The sequence below is a fragment of the Eptatretus burgeri genome, chromosome 1, assembly GCF_056783735.1.
Source record: "Eptatretus burgeri isolate ZD-2024b chromosome 1, Ebu_testis_v1, whole genome shotgun sequence".
NCBI classification, from domain to species: Eukaryota; Metazoa; Chordata; class Myxini; order Myxiniformes; family Myxinidae; genus Eptatretus; species Eptatretus burgeri.
In genome coordinates this window covers 31,668,068-31,686,599 of record NC_140961.1, presented here as the reverse complement: position 1 = coordinate 31,686,599, position 18,532 = coordinate 31,668,068, and the positions used below count along the sequence as shown (strand labels likewise).

Here is an 18,532-nt window from a genome sequence, read left to right as displayed (position 1 = left end):
TTAATGAACAAGAAGGAAAGTACCTTCAGTAGTGATGAGAACCAAAACAATTCAAAACAAACAACTGCCTTCAGGTATTTAAAAAATATATATATATTTTAATCATCCCATTCAAAATAAATTTAATAATGAGCAAGTGAAAAAAAAATGCACAATTACTCAATACAGGGCTGGACAAAACTTCTGTAGCCTGTACTATAGCATGCCAAAAGGACATTTTAGAAGTTAAACTACGATGACGATGACGATGACGAGTCTCCTAGCCAGTTTCACTGGAGGAGACCAAAAGGTTTGCTCTCAATCCATCCGTCCATCGATCCCACCTCTCGTTTTTCTGACTTTTTTCCCATACCCTTAAACGTATTCAACTGAAAGTATGATAAGTTGGAGAACAAGTTCGAGTTTCAGGGTGTTTTGTCAATTTAACCAGAGTTATGCCCTTTTTAAAACGAGAAAACATCATATGTTATACATGGGTCAGTGTTCAGCGATGCTGACTCCATCCCACTGCTTTACACCCATTGGCTGGACAGCTGGCCTGACTCTACCCCAATAAAATCATGTGCCACCATTCAATGAAGCAGCACAGCTTGGCAGGCCTCAGACCTTAGGCCTGGGTGTTAGTCAATGGCCCAGTGCAATCGGAATGATCCCAGCTATATAACCACGATGTATTATATATGCACACAAGCTGTACACGTTTGTTTTTTTTTCATGCACATCAGGTTTTTACCTCCACCACCAAAGATGGAGGAGGTTATGTTTTCACGTCTGTTGGGTCGCCAAAATAGGTGACCCTTATTGTCAGTAATTCTGTCTGTTTGTTTGTTTGTCATCAGCATAATTGGTAGTAAACGTGGGCGGATTTTGACCAAACTCGGGTGGTAGGTACATCTTATGACCTCGTGCTTTGGAGATTGTGATGGTTGCTAGGGACGCTTTGGTTCCCTAGCAACAACCGAAAAACCTTCAAAATCGGTACCGTTCAAGAGAAATCAATTCTGAAAGCCATTATCCTACGTAGGGTTATGAAATTTGGCAAGAATGATCTACGGGTGACGCTCTATCAAATATATTCCGGTTTTTGTGATATATGGAATACTTTATCCACAGCGCCCCCTACAATTAGGGTATGCGCGAAAATTGAAGGCCCCCAAGCGACCAGGTGAGTGCATCGATACGAATGAAACTTTGCAGGTTCATGGTACTCAGAGTACTACAACTTTGCCTGAGGACATATTGACCGATTTCGCTAAGGTCAGGGGTCAAAGGTCAATTAGTGCAAAAATCGATAATATGCGAGAGCTGGATGGAGGTGCGTTCGCGCCAAATGCTACTCCTCCTTGGGTTATGGTCGGATGGTCATGAAAATTCACACTCATCGTCTGGAATACATTGTGCACAAATTAATGAGCCGGATTTTCGATTTATATCTTTGTTCACCCACAGCACCCCTCGAACTTTGGGGATTTCCGATATCAAACCGCATTTTCGGTACTTTTCATTCAAATTGGTACCGAGTAGTTATCAGTAGATGGAACTCGATGAGATTTGGTATGCATAATCTTAAGGTGATTCTCTATCTGCTATACGACATCCATTTTTTTCTATATCTTATAGTTTCCAAATGGTAACCCTCTCAACTTGGGTGTGCGAGGGCCATTGAGCATTCCCACTGAAAATTCAAAGTACACGAGCTCCAAGATGGTTGAACCGAATCGAATGAATCTTTACATGCTTATAGACTGTAATGAGTACTACAACTTTGCTCATTTGCATAATGACCTATCTCGAGTAGGTGAGGGGTCAAAGGTCAATAAGTGCATTTTTCAGGCGAAATTACCATTCAAGGCACCCTTGCTCCTACACGGATTAACCGATACAAATGAAAGTTCAGAGGTACAGAGTACTCAATGACTACTACAATTTTGCTTCAGGACATATTGACCTATCTTGGCTATGTCGGGGTCAAAGGTCAATGAGTGCATTGTTCGGGCAAAATGACCATTCAAAGCCCCCTTGCTCGTACACGGGCTAACCGATTCGATTGCAATTTCGTAAGTTCTTAGTGCTAGATTAACTCAGATCAGGGATCAAAGGTCATCGGATGTTCGGCGACCCATGGCAGCCTACCGGCTTGTCTGTCTGTCTGTCTGTCTGTCTGCAGGATATCTCAAAAAGTTGTGTACGGATCCGGATGAAATTTGGTGAAAATGTTGGGTGCATGACCACGACAAATTGATTCAATTTTGGTGAAGATCCGAATCCGGATCTGGATATGAGAATTATTTGATTTTAAAAGTGATTCTTCACCATTGAGAGATTGGGCCAAAAATGATATAGTCCTGTATCGCACGATATTTCAAAAATGTATTGGGCCTGATATGTTCTCGTGGATCAGGCATTACGTGGTGGAGCTATGCGCTCCACTGAGTGCCCTTCTAGTTATTATTATTTTTGGCACCAAACATGCCGTTTTACACTGGCCAAATAAAGGGATATGTTTACTGGTGTGAAAAGTCTGGCTAAATCCGAAATTACGCATAAAATAATAATAATAATTTTTTAACAATCAAAAATAAATAAATTTATTTACCTTTTGTGTGAAAAGCATAATTAAAGAGCGTCAGTGGATGGCCTAGTTAACACACTCGACTCTGTCTAGCCGGAGTTCGAATCCCGATCCAGCGATGAACTGTCACCCCGGTCACACGCATGTACATCGGGATATTTAAAATATATCACATCGGTAGGGGACATGTATTGCACTGCAAATCTCAGTTGTTGTTTTTTTTTTTTTTGCTTCTGGAAAAACTAACGATTCAACTAATAATGATACCATACTCTTTGCAACAGCATTTGTGCCGCCAAATCAGTTCCTTATTATCCTGAATGCTTTGCCATTCCCAGCAGCCAACCATGGCCAGAAGTTTTACTTTGACCAGAGTGCCAGCGGGAGCACGCCGACTCTTCGCAAGTGACACCGTGGGATCTTTAACACCTGATTAATGCGAGAAGATGGGTCTCCCAGTTGAACATCCATCCTGGGGATAGCACACATTGATGCCTTGCCCTCCCTGCGGAACACCAGAATGACAGTTTATAGCTGGGCCAAGATACAAACCCAGGCTAGACAGCTCGGGAGTGTTCACAATCAACTCTCAACTATTCCACCAGCCTACTCAAGAATTGGAGCCATACAAATAAACCAAACCATATCTGGCCAAACAGAGACCAAACATCACCTGCAAAAAAAAGAAGAAAAACAAAACGGTGAACAACCACCACCAACACCACCACCTACTCTTTACAAAACATCATTCTGCTGAAGCAGTCTTAATAAGGATTACAATTGTGGATTGGCTTCCGCTCCAACATAGGATACACAACTGAAGGGCAAGAACTGGCAATAACTTACCGCCTCTTTGCATACGACAACATGTGATCTTCAACATCCACCAACTAATGCTAGCGGACCAGAACACAGCTCAACGGCCAGACGATGAGTGGCACGCACATTTGTGCATCACCCTCCGTGTGTAATAAACTGGACTGAAAGTTTATCGCTGGGCCGAGATTCTAACCCAGGTGAGACGACTCAGAGCACCCCATCCCCTGCCCACCGTCATTACTCCCAATACAGCGAAACATGTAAATATATACACGAAAGGACATACCTGTCGGGGCAACTCCGACTAAAAGCCAAACTTGCGACTCTCATGGGCTGCTTTTAACAAGTTTCGATGGAATTGACTGACGCTCATGAACTGCATGTGCAAATCTTTGTGAACTGCGTGCGTACATTAGTGGGTCAGCGTTAAACTTGCAGCGGCAATTCCCAAGTTGCAAGTGTGATTTTGAAAGCAGTGTTTAAGCAAGCAGATCAATCAATGGCTGCAAAAGGCCCGGTCTCGGTATTTTTAAGCACGGTTGCCCGGAGTAGAGAGTTGCAAGTCTTTCGCCCGAGGCAGTCAAGACCAGACCCACGAAGACCGACAAGTTGCTAAAGTGAGGACAAGTCCACAGCAATCCATGGAGCTGAAAAAAATAAGTAAATTATTAATAAAGACTCCTCCATATTCCCAGATGGTTGGCATTACACCCTCCCTGGAGAATTAATAAAGAAAGTCGACACATGCAAAGAAATCTATCCACTCTGTGAACATCATTTTGGCATGGCCATCATTACTCAGGGATGACAAGCTTGAACAGCACAGACAATCAATATTTGTGGCTGCAAACCATCCAGACATCTCTTTTTTTTTTAAGTTCTTTTGAATCCGTGGCATATTGACAAAGAAGATACTTTCTGTGGAATACCAGTCCGAATCGACAAAGTCGAAAGATCGAGTGTAACCAAATGCATCGGAAATATGGTACAGATGCAGCCCAAAACCTTCCACCGAAACCACCCGACCCATAAGCTGCTCTTTCTCTTCAAACAAAAATTACACGCTCCACATTAAAGATTTGATGTCACCTCATAAATCACTGCCTGAATGCATTCTGGGTTGGCTCAACGGGCTGATCTCCTGTATTGTAATCTGATAATGGCGAAAACAAATCCCAGCACCACACACTACCACCCCTATCCCTCCCCCTCTCTCCCTCTCCTTCTAGCGCTTCCCCCACTCTCCTTTTCCAACCCCACACTGGGTTGCAAATGACAAACTGCCCAGTGCATTCATTGGAACCGGGCACTGCATCACGAGCATGGCCGTGCCCCCAAACATGATGCAAGCGTTTGACCGACTAAATGCCTTCACAGCCAAATTGGCTAAGTGCATGTCAACATTCTCTCACGATATCAGAGGCCAACCGCTGGCTTTCACGAAAAGAAAATTAATTTAAACAAACAAATGCTTACTGAAACACTGCAAAATTATTGGAGGGTTGTGCACGGACGTAAAAGGAAATAGTGAAAAGTAAACCAAGGAAGAGATTTTTAAATAAAATTAATAACTTGGTATAAAATCCTTCAAATGTGAGCAATTAGACTAATTTCCACTACAAAACAAATCGTGAATCGAATCATCTTAATAGTAATAATAATTTTAAAATCGTGATGAAGTAACCTGCATACTCGTTGGATGAGAATTAGCTGCTCTTCGAAGTTGAACATCACCGTTCAACATGGGACACGCGAGCAAACCTGGGATCATTAATTTGTTCAGGATGTTGTAGCTGCTGCTCAGACAGAAACCACACTCCAAGACACAGCAAATAGTACAACCTGGAATGTCGAGGGATGTACAAGAAGGACCGGACCACTTGCTACCGACAGTTTAGGCAAGAATTTGCAATTGTTCAGAGTGCCGGAGAGAAACCACCCACTCCTTGTGAAAGACAGCGTGGCATCTTCACCGACTAGTGCTGGCCGAGGAGTCCGCCAGCTCAACGTCCTTCCAAAGGACGGCGCACGTATTGATGCATCGTCCTGCATGTGAAATACCAGGGTGAGAGTTTATAGCTGGGTCGAGGTTCAAACCCAAGATAGAGTGCACAAACCTGAACCCGAATGCACACCATTAATATCACTAAAATATATCTTTTAAAAACATGTTTCACGAAATAAAAAATAGGTGAACTCGAGAGTTCATAGAACACCTAACCCCACGCAGCTTGGAGAGAGAGAGAGAGAGAGAGAGAGAGAGAGAGAGAGAGAGAGAGAGAGAGAGAGAGAGAGAGAGAGAGAGAGAGAGAGAGAGAGAGAGAGAGAGAGAGAGAGAGAGAGAGAGAGAGAGAGAGAGAGAGAGAGAGAGAGAGAGAGAGAGAGAGAGAGAGAGAGAATAAAAAAAAGGATGTGGGTGGGATCTGTGAGCAGAAAATCTGATTGGTTGAGATTATGTAAAACGCCATAACATTGTATCCAAGTACTGATAAACGGAAACTTTTTTGAAAGTGCCAACAAGGCAATTTATGTTCTACAGTGTTCAAATTGAAATAAAATAGGGTTTTTAAAGGTTGTAGAAAAAAAAAATATATATATATATATATATATATATATATATATATATATATATATATATATATATATATATATATATTTGGAAGTTTACCGCCACACACCACCTTATTTAACACATGACACTAGTTATTTGTGCCCGTTTATGTCCTTTACGGCATTGCTATTAAAAGAGTAAGTTTCCTTTGTGGAATGATTGAATTAAATTTTGTTTCACTGCCAGACAGGCTTTAAAAAAAAAAAGAAGGACCACTCTTTTCTGCGCATGCGCGAAGGGATCGAGCATTCTTCAGATCGGCTCCGCAACTGTGGAACCCTGCCTTTGAAAAGCCACCTCGTGAACTGTGCTTTTAAATCATTTCTAAAAACGCCATCTTTTTCCTTTCGAAAGATTTTTGAGATTTTGCGACTCAATTAAAAGTGCAAAGAAATGAATTGATGATAACAATTCAAGATATCCAAAATGTCATCAGAGGTCTTTGCATGAGCCTGGACCAAAAATGAAAGCTAGTTTTAAATTAGATTAAAAAAAAGAAAATTGTCAAAATACAGAAAGGAAACGCGCACAAAACACACACACACACACACACACACACACACACACACACACACACACACACACACACACACACACACACACACACACACACACACACACACCTCCCTTGCCTTCCCATTGCATTATAAAATCTACGCAAAGGGGGGAGTTTGGGCATTACGCCGAGTTGCATTCAAATGAGGCAGGATTACAATCACCAACACAAGTGCATTTAAAGCTCATGCATATGCACGAGATGAAAACGAGAGTTATGAGCAAATTATTTTCACTGCGGGTCAGCATTGACTTTGGAAGAGGCAAATGGGGCACGGAGCCTTGCCGTTTGACTTCACATGGAAGGCCATACCGTGCAGCGATCACCTCGATATAGCAAAACGGAGATTTTGACTTGGAGTGTAATAGTTATGAAATATGATAGAGAAGCCATGTGCATTGAGAGGTTAGATGCCACCACCCCACCACAAAGAAGAAAAAAAAAAAAATGAAGAATATCTTGAATCGGTGAAACACAAACAAAAAACTTTTTGTGACTTCTCACAAATGCTTTCACCAAGGTCCAGCAATCATAATTTATCATCATCACGTACCGATCCAAACATAGGACATTGACGCTGACAAAGCAGTTACTCGGCTACAATCCTGGTCGGATAACCACCCCAGGGCACTATTGTGGAATTTGGTCCATGGTACCAGCAATATCTCACCTACTCTTCACAAAAGACACCGTGGGATATTTATAATAACCACAAACAAATGCCGGCAGATGTGACGCATACTTTAAAGTCCATCGGAGGGATGGCACGCACATTGATGAATCACCGTGCCTGTAAAACACGGGATGACAGTCTATAACAAGGTAGGGATTCAAACCCAGGCTAGACAGTTTAAAGGTGAGTAAGTGTACCGCTGGAATATCCTGCCAACCCTGTTCAACAATGATAGATAACATAATTCAATTTTCTTAACCACAACAAATGCTTTGGTAACTTGAAGAGCACTCAGTGGAGAGCATATACCTCCACCGTGCAATGCCTGATCCAATAGAACATATCAAGCCCAATAAATACATCGTTTTTGGCCCCATCTCTCAATGGTGAAGAATCACTTTTGAAATTAGATAAATCTCGTATCCAGATTCGGATCTTCACCAAAATCGAATCAATTTGTCCTTGTCACACACCCAACCTGTCCACCAAGTTATGTTCAAATCCGTGCACAACTTTTTGAGATATCGTGCTATACTGTATATCGGTTTCGCCCTATCTCTGAAGGGTGAAGAATCGCTAAATATACAGTCGTCCCCCATTTATCGCGGGGGGTTACGTTCCAGAGAAAATAACATACTGTTGTGTCCAGGCCGATGAACACCGACCTGGACGGAGAGCCGAACGGTGTAAACTCGGAGGCGAACAGCCGAGATCCTTGGAGATTATGGCGCGCATGGGATGGAGGATGGCGAAGGCGTTTACCAGAACGGTAGCACACGGGTTTATTGTCAAAACCACGAGTAGACAAACACAAGTAAATTCAACAAATGATCATTTTATTAAAAAAATAATTCAAAGATTTATAATGGAAATAAATCAACGAGTGATAATGAAAATAAATCGAGCATGAGGTCATGAAAAGTGAGGTAGACTAAATCGTAATTTGAGACATCTCCACTCAATCACAAAAACAGACAAGGGGAAAGATAAAAACAATAGCAATTCCTCCCTTTTATGCCGGTACTCAGGCTATATCCAGAGAACCTTGAGGAGACTCACAGTTGTCGAGCCATGAAGCCACTGTGGGAAACCGCACCAAAATGGTGCCAAGTCACTCCTCGCGGTCACATACGCGAGGAAATTCGCACGGAGGTCTTCAACGCAAGGGCTCACAAACCATCGTAGTTTCTTCTCACGATTGAATTTGCCACACCACTTCCTCCATTGTTCCAGGTCCACATACACCAAATGGCACCACCTTTCTCCTTGATCATACAAGGCGATTGCTGCGGCTCTGAGACAAGGCCAAGAGATGCGCTCTTCTTCTTCTCCCCTTCTCCTCAAAAACACACAAACTTCACGACCCAGCGAAACAATCAATGGCTAGCGTCTTGCTCCAGCATGCAAGCAAATTTGCACAGCACAAACAATGAGAATCGTGCAGCTTTCTTGACTGTGGCAAGGAGAAGCCAGAGAGGTCCTACGTGTTCTGACTGCAGTCTACACACCATCATCCTCCCTCTTACATCACGCTGACCAATCATCAGCCTCAGGGGCGTGGCCTGCCAGTACGAAGCCAGGAAGGCAGGGTTTTTGCCTGCTCGGAAACGTTTGGCTCTGTTGTTATTGTTGGAAGAATGGGGTTACTTTTTATAGCTGGCTTTGTAAATGCCAAAGCATCGGAAAAGGTCACAGGGGGCAATCACATATTGGGAGAAATACCCTTAAACCCTACCTAGTTAACACAGCACCACCCGCGGGTGGTGTGGTGACACAAACAACCTTAAGTTCACGGTTTTCCCGACTTAATTTACATCGAGATGTCTCCTACTCGTCCACGGGATCATGCGATGCTATATAATCCTATCTTTACTGTGGAATTCCTCCATCTACCTGATAAGCATTACAATACTGATTTTTTGTTTGGTTCTGGGGCCACAAGAGAAATTATACAGCACTACATATTTGCACACGTGTGTGTGTATGTGTGTGTGTGTGTGTGTGTGTGTGTGTGTGTGTGTGTGTGTTATATTAATTTCCATTGCTCGCCCATATTAACAGGAAATGGTACATACTCGACACCTCTCATCCACGGATAGTTCTCGTATTTCCTATATTTCCACGAGTCCGATTATCAATTGGGAACATAATAATTGTGGTTCAAACCCATTTTGAAATTGCCACTCTTTTGTCCAAATGCTGAAAATTATACTTAAAAGATGATTTGAATGACAGATTTCATGCTGGCAACAGCAGGTTATAAAAAGTACCGTGATCACAACTGAGTCACTGAAAGCACACACACACGGCCTCCTTTAGTGTTCCTACGTCATTTCAAACGTCATGTATTGCCAAATATCTCAATCCTGAATAATGTATACAATCCAGGTGTTCAAAATATCCATGATCTCATGCAACCTCACTATCTGCATCGTCAACACACTTGGCCACGACGAAAAAGGATCACTTCATCAAAAAATATCCATTTGGCGAAGCAAATGCAAAAAGAAAACCCAAAGAGCAATGCAGTACGTTCAACTTTTAATCTTCTTAACCTCTCCATAAATATACAAACCATAGTTTCCCATAAACAAATTGCTTTCATTCAAAAGATAGCAAGGCAAACTTCCTGCCGATACAACAAGTGGGGATGAAAGTTGTCCAAATATTTTGGATTCAGTAAATAATCTTCAAGCACCTCCACCCTTATCCTCCCCTCCCCCAAAATACTTGAAACGTCCACCAAATCTATAAATCACATTTTATAACTCAATAACACCGTCGTCCGTTAAATACCTTGCTGTCAGTACAACATAGGCATGGAATATGACACAAACATAATCTATAAACTTTGTGTAGTACAAGTTACATTAGTAACAATAAATCGATGGCTACATCGACCTGCTTTTCATGCTCTCTTGTCCGTAAAACGTGGCTTTGCCGCATCTTCAAAGGAGCCAGGCTTGTGCCAGTTTAAACAACACGGTTTCCCAGCGGTTCGGCACAAATATCAAACCGCTGCACAGATTCTGCACACATTACCGAGAGCCGCAAGGTCACCGCATCACGAATCACATTGCAAGCACAGGGACGGAGATTACAAACAAAACCAAAAACCAAAAAAAAACATTTGCATTTTGTTGGAAATTGAGAAAAATGAGCCAAGATATATGCTGACAAAGGATGCCATGGAAAAAAAAAAAAATAAATCACCCACATTCAATTTATTGATGGGGTAATTTTCATTCAAAGTTAAGATGTCATCAGGTGCCAAACCAAAAATAAGTATAAATTCCTGGGAGGGAGGGTGGGGAAGATGAGAAGAGGAGAGGAAAAGAAAAAGGAAGAGTCGGTTGGAAAGATAGATAGCTTGGAAAAGCAAGGTGTGTGTGTGTGTGTGTGTGTGTGTGTGTGTGTGTGTGTGTGTGTGTGTGTGTGTGTGTGTGTGTGTGTGTGTGTGTGTGTGTGTGTGTGTGTGTGTGTGTGTGTGTGTGTGTGTGTGTGTGTGTGTGTGTGTGTGTGTGTGTGTGTGTGTGTGTGTGTGTGTGTGTGTGTGATGGGGGGGGCGGGGGTCAAGACATGAATAAGTCAATCACTTTTTAAATAAGCGACTAGACCAATGAACTACCTCCAAGAACCAGCTATCCCCCACTTTCCCGACATAATGCTGGGGAGTTTGCAGGTCACAATATCATCCTCACTTGGCAAGTGTGCCAGGAAGATAGCGTACAATATCCAAAGAGAAAACATCACGGATCTCACAGCATCAAGCTCCATTCGTTACACTACGTGCACGGAACAAGCAGGTGTGAGCCCTACGTAGGATTGCAGAATGCCGTATTGTTCAAAAGAATAATAACTCCGGGTTTTGAGAGCCCTGCTCACTTACAAGGTGGTAAGCCACCCAACTGGCACGACACAGTGAAAAATACAACAGCTTTTTAGTCCAAATTGAAGGTGGCACACACCGATGATGCTAAAAGCAACATGTAGAGAATTTAAGTGCACAAGAGAAAAATGATGTTCCAGCTCACAGCTGCAGTTGCTTCTTAAACCACATGCCACTAACAGGGAAGAATCAACAAGATGGAAAAGGTGGAAGGAGGGATGGATCGATGGGGAGGAGCCAAAGAAAAAAAAAATGTGGAGAGAAGGACATGGAGTGGTACGTTATCTTCGACAAAGGCCTATCATTCCCATTTATTAAATTCTGGGTTGGATAATCAGACATTCATCGGAAAGGCAACACTCATCCATGACAGGGCAAACAAAACAACAAAAAAAAAATTGTCCATAAAAGGTTCGTCCAAAAGTCCTGCCACACAGGGTAATGCTAGAATACAGTACTGTACACTGCATGTATGATCAATTCCAGGTTTTGTGTTTTGATGACACGAGTCCTGCATGGCATTAGATTTTACAAATCGCAGAACCAGAACATGCATCAGTGTCCACTCCCCAAGAAAAAAAAAAAAAAAAGCACTTGGTTACCCGCATTAGAATGTGCCGTGAAACGCAGGTAGCACAGTTTGAAAAAATCCCTTCAATTACACATTGTGAACTATCCATTTTATTGATAGGTTATCATTTGTTGACGAAAGTGGTAAAAAAATAAATAAATAATGAATTAACCTGTAAACATTTTATTAGTCAAAAATATTATTACATTAACCCAAGGGGCAGGACTTTTTGACCACCCTATATTTACAGGTAGTGGACAAAAAGAATAAATGGAAACACCTGGGTAAATGAGGGACACCGAGTATATTGAAAGCAACAACATCCACACAGGTGTGGCTCATATTAATCAAAGCAACAAACATCCCAACATGCATAGGGTCGTGTCTAAAAATGCTGCACAGGCCTGGTTGCCTATAATTATGGCTAACATGGCTGCAGGAGGAGACCTCAATGACTTTGAAAGAGGGGGTGATTATTGGGACACATTTGGCAGGAGCTTCGGTGACAAAATGAGGGAAAGGTTTGAATTTTGCACTGCCCTTGGCCCAGAAGATCGAAGAAGAGCAGGATTTCCGAGACATCATCATATTTAGTGATGAGGCCCACTTCCATCTCAGCAGTCACGTGAACAAACACAACATGCGATTTGGGGCAGAACACCAACTGCATGAGCATATGAAACAACCAGTTTCTCGAGCGATGGTAACGGTTTGGTGTGCTCTCGGACATAGTGGTATCCATCCATTGCGACCATACTCCGTACAGTGTTGGTGTTGCCAAAGCAGTCTCCTGGGCTATTGGACAAAATCCTGGACAGGTCACCACTCTGATACAGGATACTCGAATGTCTCAATCATTCGCAGCAAGCTGGTGCTCATTTTGCCGACCTCAGAAGGATGACAGGCTGAGTCAACCCCACCTGGTGTTAATTCAACAGACAAGCAGGAATTTGAATCAAGAACCCTAGGATCCCAAGCCCACCAGCCTAACCATTAAGCCAACACCAGGCATCATTGTGGTAAAATAGGACCTTTCTTCTTTGACAAAGAATCCGGACAAAAAGTGAGTCAACACTGATAGACGTGTCGACGTTTTGCATAGCAGATTCCTTCCAGCACGAAGAAGGAAGCAAGACATCACCATGGATCTAGTCATCTTGGAACAAAACGGTGCACCACTGCATATGTCTAACAGTGAGTTTTGGAAGAAATTTTTTTTTTAAAGACACTTCCCAGATTCGCGGCTCATTTCTCAACGGACGGACAACCCATGGCCTACATACTCCCCGGATCTGTCTCTTCCCGACGATTACCTATGGGGTTCCCTCAAAGCTAAAGTCTATGAAAACAACCCACACACTGCAGGAGTTGAAAAATAACATCAGGTGGGAAATCAGATGGATACCAGCTCCAGTTCTCAGCGGAGTCATTGACAAATTCTGTGTCCGTGTGGCAGATGTCATCGAGAGACACGGTGCTTGGATTGTGCACTTCATCAACTACAAATGATATTGCTCCTTCTTGCTTGTTAAATACATAGACATACATTGGCTGGCAGAGAGGTATACACACTCGCATACAAGCTGTCATGCCTGGGTTTGAATCTCAGCCCAGGCATAAACAATCATCCCGGTGTTTCACAGGTAGGGCGATTCATCGAAGTGTGTGCCGTCCCTCCGATGGAGGTTAAACTGGCGGCCCGTTTGCTGGCACTAAATATCCCACGGTGTCCTTTGCGAAGAGTACGAGAGCCATCTCCGGGATTCTGTCTTCCACCGCCTCCTTCAATTTTGCACCCTCTCCTCTTTCCGTGCTTTGTCCCCCCCCCCCCCAAGTATTGAAGGGCGCACACGGCCCAGCATAATCACCCTTCTTGTGACACTCCCAAAATTGAGGATCACTGCTCTCCTCCACTCATTCGTTCTTCCATTTTCCACGCTGTGGAACCAACTTCCACATTCTCTTCAATCTCACTCTTCCCTCCAGGTCTTGAAGACAACTGTTCACCACCATCTCAACTCATTCCCTATTCAAAACCATGATCCTTTATGCCCTCATTAACCCCCTTCCTCAGCAGCCCTCCATCCAAATTTCAAATTTTTCCTTGCTGAGAGTTTTTCTGTATCCATACTGTCTACCACATGTGTCCTTTCCTGCCCCCACACCTGTTGTTTGTCCAAGTCCCCCTCCATTTCGTCCTTCAATTCTGCTATTGGTCCGAACCCATCTCTCGACTGTCCCTTTTGTCCTGATCTGTTCAGCGTTCTAAGTTCTTGCATAATCCTCGACTCTATATACAGAAATAACAACAATAATAATAATAATAATAATAATAATAATAATAATAAAAAATGGCCAAATTGCAAATTCCTGCCACAACTACTGATAGTAGGGCAATGGCAAACCACCCAGTACAACTCTTGCCAAGAAACTGCTTCGGCAGCACTGACGCTCTGCAACAGAGTATAGTACATCAGAAGCAGAAACGTACACATCACGATAGCCCATAGGAAACGTATCTAGCTTTGGTCGGCATCTCACTGTCACCCTAGTGTTTCATATACAGGGAAAGTAATCAATGTGCGGCGTACGCTGTCCACCGAAAGGACGTAAAGACAGAGAGGACCCGTGCACCAGAAAGATCCCATGTTTGTTTGTGAAGAGTCGTTGATTTACCGCCGGCACCCTCAACAATTTACAATTCCTGCCGCCATCTCAAAGATGAAGCAGTCTTCATACTTTGGCTTATCCAACAATTCAATTGTTGGACCCGATGGCTAAGGAACGAGAACACACCACGCGCGCACACAGGCAATAAACCAAGAGGAGCTTCAAGTCAAAGTGAAAATGGAGGGATGCAGGGAGATGAGGAGGGAAGACAAAGGCAACAAACAATCAGCACCCTTAAAATTGTTCTTCCAAAGAAAGCAGAAAAAAAAAAGTTAAAAAATCAACAAAGTAGTTTCTTTACCGATGTCAAAGTTATGAAAGTCACTCATTCACTTAATGGGTGGATGTGATTACGTTCAGCATGGTCGCACCACACCTCAAAATAATGTACATCATGGCTTTTGTGTTTTTCTTTTTACATTCGATCTCAGTAGTGTTGAAATTCCCAGCAGCGGACATGCGTTGGACACCTCATGACCATAATTCCAATTCTCAGACTCAGCAGATGGAAAACAGCAAGAACGTAACATGTCAAGACCGAGCTGTAATTTGGCATTTGATTTTGTAATTCCCGAACCTCACTCATCCACTGGTGCCTTGCTCGATAAACCTCACAAAGTTGAACTATTTATTGGTGGTGATGAGGAAAAGGGGGGAGGGGTGGGGGGTGAAGCACCTGAAGTAACCGCCACCACCCCTATAACAACTGATATCAGCCAGCAGTGATGCAACAAGCATTTAAGTCGATGATGGAACTGATAATTAAAAGGCGTCTTGTCTGTATTCACATTTGACATTCCCAAAATGGGAAAATAATTTGGCAAAACACCAACTACTGAAGCAAGTTTTCTTGACCAACTGTTTTACCATTTACCCACTCACCGTTCACTTTGTGATGGCTACATCACCAATAGCTGAAGGTCAATAACAGCGATTGCATTTTTTCTCATCATTAAAAGCTTTCTTCACCGTTCACAATCCCTAATTCCATCCAGACCCCGGCACATCACTACAGTGACCCGCCCCTCACAATGATACACAAAGACCACCACAAAACCATGAGACAAACGTTAAGGAAACAAAAAAGCAGGATGCAGAAAAGAGACAACCTTTGCATGGAGTTTAGCAGATCTATTGCTTACAACTGCTAAACAATTTCAATGAACACACCAAAAAAGAAAGACAGCATTTCAAAAATACATACATTCATTGACCAGGATAATAATGATAATAGTAAAAACAATATTAGAACAAAAAACAACCATAACATAAAATAGAATTCCAGAAAAAATAAGAAAAGAACAAAAAAACAAAGCATTCACACAACATAAAAAGTGATGACATGTGCAGAGCATAGACAAAAGGACAGGTTAGACATGGCAGGCAGGCAGGAGGGGAGTTGGGGGAATAAGGGAGAGGGCGAGGGTGAGGGCGCCGATGACGCCCGCAAGGGAACGGGGAGAGGAAGGGCGAGGGAGAGGGCGCCGATGACATCCGTGCGAAAACGCGGAGGGGCGAGGGAGTCGATGACGCCCGCGCGGAGAGCGAGGGCGCCGATGACGCCGGCGCGGGGACGCGGAGGACGAGGGAGCCGGAGACGCCTGCGCGAAAACGCGGAGCGCGAGGGCGCTGATGACGCCCGCGCGGGGACGCGGAGGGCGAGGGCGCCGATGACGGTCGCGCGGGGACGCGGAGGGCGAGGGCGCTGGAGACGCCTGCGCAGAAACGCGGAGGGCGAGGGCGCCGATGACGCGCGCGCGGGGACGCGGAGGGCGAGGTCGCCGATGACGCTCGCGCGGGGACGCGGAGGGCGAGGTCGCCGATGACGCTCGCGCGGGGATGCGGAGGGCGAGGTCGCCGATGACGCTCGCGCGGGGATGCGGAGGGTGAGGGCGCTGGAGACGCCTGCGCAGAAACGCGGAGGGCGAGGGCGCCGATGACGCCCGCGCGATGACGCCGAGGGCGAGGGAGCTGGAGACGCCTGCGCAGAAACGCGGAGGGCGAGGGCGCCGATGAAGCCTGCGCAAAAACGCGGAGGGCGAGGGCGCCGGAGACGACCGCGCAGGAACGCGGAGGGCGAGGGCGCCGGAGACGCCCGCGCAGGAACGCGGAGGGCGAGGGCGCCGGAGACGCCCGCGCAGGAACGCGGAGGGCGAGGGCGCCGGAGACGCCCGCGCAGGAACGCGGAGGGCGAGGGCGCCGGAGACGCCCGCGCAGGAACGCGGAGGGCGAGGGCGCGGGAGACGTCCGGGCAGGAACGCGGAGGGCGAGGGCGCCGGGAGACGCCCGCGCAGGAACGCGGGAGGGCGAGGGCGCCGGAGACGCCCGCGCAGGAACGCGGAGGGCGAGGGCGCCGGAGACGCCCGCGCAGGAACGCGGAGGGCGAGGGCGCCGGAGACGCCCGCGCAGGAACGCGGAGGGCGAGGGCGCCGGAGACGCCCGCGCAGGAACGCGGAGGGCGAGGGCGCCGGAGACGCCCGCGCAGGAACGCGGAGGGCGAGGGCGCCGGAGACGCCCGCGCAGGAACGCGGGGGGCGAGGGCGCCGATGAAGTGGAGGGCGAGGGCGCCGGAGACGCCCGCGCAGGAACGCGGAGGGCGAGAGCGCCGGAGACGCCTGCGCAGGAACGCGGAGGGCGAGGGAGCCGATGAAGTGGAGGGCGAGGGCGCCGATGACGCCCGCGCGAAAACGCGGGGCCGAGGGTGCCGATGACGCCCGCGGGGAAACGTGGGGAGCGAGGGCGCCGATTACGCCCACGCGAAAACGCGGGGGGGGCGAGGGTGCCGATGACGCCCGCGGGAAAACGTGGGGAGCGAGGGCGCCGATGACGCCCACGCGAAAACGCAGGGGGCGAGGGCGCCGATGACGCCCGCGCGAAAACGCGGGGGGCGAGGGCGCCGATGACGCCCGCGCGAAAACGCGGGGGGCGAGGGCGCCGATGACGCCCGCGCGAAAACGCGGGGGGCGAGGGCGCCGATGACGCCCACACGGGAACGCAGGGGGGCGAGGGCGCCCGCACAGGAACGCGGAAAGGGGAGGGGGGAGAACGCGCCGATGATGCCCACGCGGGGAGGGGGGCGAGGGCACCGATGACGCCCACGCGGGAACGCGGGGAGGGCGAGGACGCCTGTGTGAGAACACGAGGGGGGCGAGGGTGCTGATGACGCCCATGTGGGAACGCGAGGGGGGGCGAGGGTGCTGATGACGCACATGAGGGAACGCTGGGGAGGGGGCGAGGGTTCCGATGACGCCTGTGCGGGAACGCGGGGGGGGAGGGGAGAGAGCACCGATGACGTCCACGCAGGGGGGCGAGGGTGCCAATGATGCCCGCGCGGGAACGCGGGGGGGGGGGCGAACGCGCCGATTATGCGTGTGCGGGAACGACGATGAAGCCTGCGTGGTAATGCCGGGGGGGGTGAGGGCACCCGTGCGGGAACGCAGGGGGGCGAGGGCGCCGATGACGCCCGCATGGGAACGCGGAGGGCAAGGACGCCGACGACGCCTGCGCGGAAACGCGGAGGGCGAGGACGCCGACGACGCCCACGCAGGAGAGTCGAGTGTGAGGGCGTGGGTGCAAATGACGTCTGCATGGGAGAGTCGAGGGTGAGGGCAAGGGCGCCAATGATGCCCATGCAGGAGCGTGGAGCGCCTGAGAAAGGGCACCAATAAAGCACTTGCATGATTGTGGAGGGCAATGGCGCTGATGCCCACGCGTGAGGGTGAAGGGAGAGGATGCCAACGATACCCGATGATGCCCGCGTGGCAACGCAGAGGGCGAGGGTGCCGAAGGCATGTGCCAGTGGTGCTCCAGTGAGAGTACGGAGGGCAAGACCAATTATTCCCAGAGGGGGGGTGTGATGTGCAAGGGCAAAAGTTATACCCGTGGGGGTGGAGCGGACGTGGTGGGCAGGTATGCGAATGCAGCCCACAGGGGAACATGCTCAGGAACATGTGTGAAGGGCGGGGGGGGGGCGTGGTGGAAGAGACAATGTCCCCAGGAGACCAGAGTGGGCAAGAGGAGGAGGAGGGGAGCACAGTTGGGAAGTTATGCCCACAGGTTAACGTAAACAGGCAAGAGGGGGGTGGGAATGATGTCCTCCGGGTAACGAGTCAGGGAAGTGGAGCAGTTATGTCCACAAGCACATAATGCAAACGCAGGGAGGAATGATGCC

At 47.1% G+C, this 18,532-nt stretch overlaps 1 protein-coding gene across 11 annotated transcripts in view; it reads right to left on the bottom strand.

Annotated features, from left to right (window-relative positions):
• The window catches only part of LOC147034170 (LIM domain-binding protein 2-like), a 427,197-nt gene that overhangs the window by 265,027 nt on the left and 143,638 nt on the right, over positions 1 to 18,532 (bottom strand). The gene's annotated exons all lie outside the window — the stretch shown is intronic.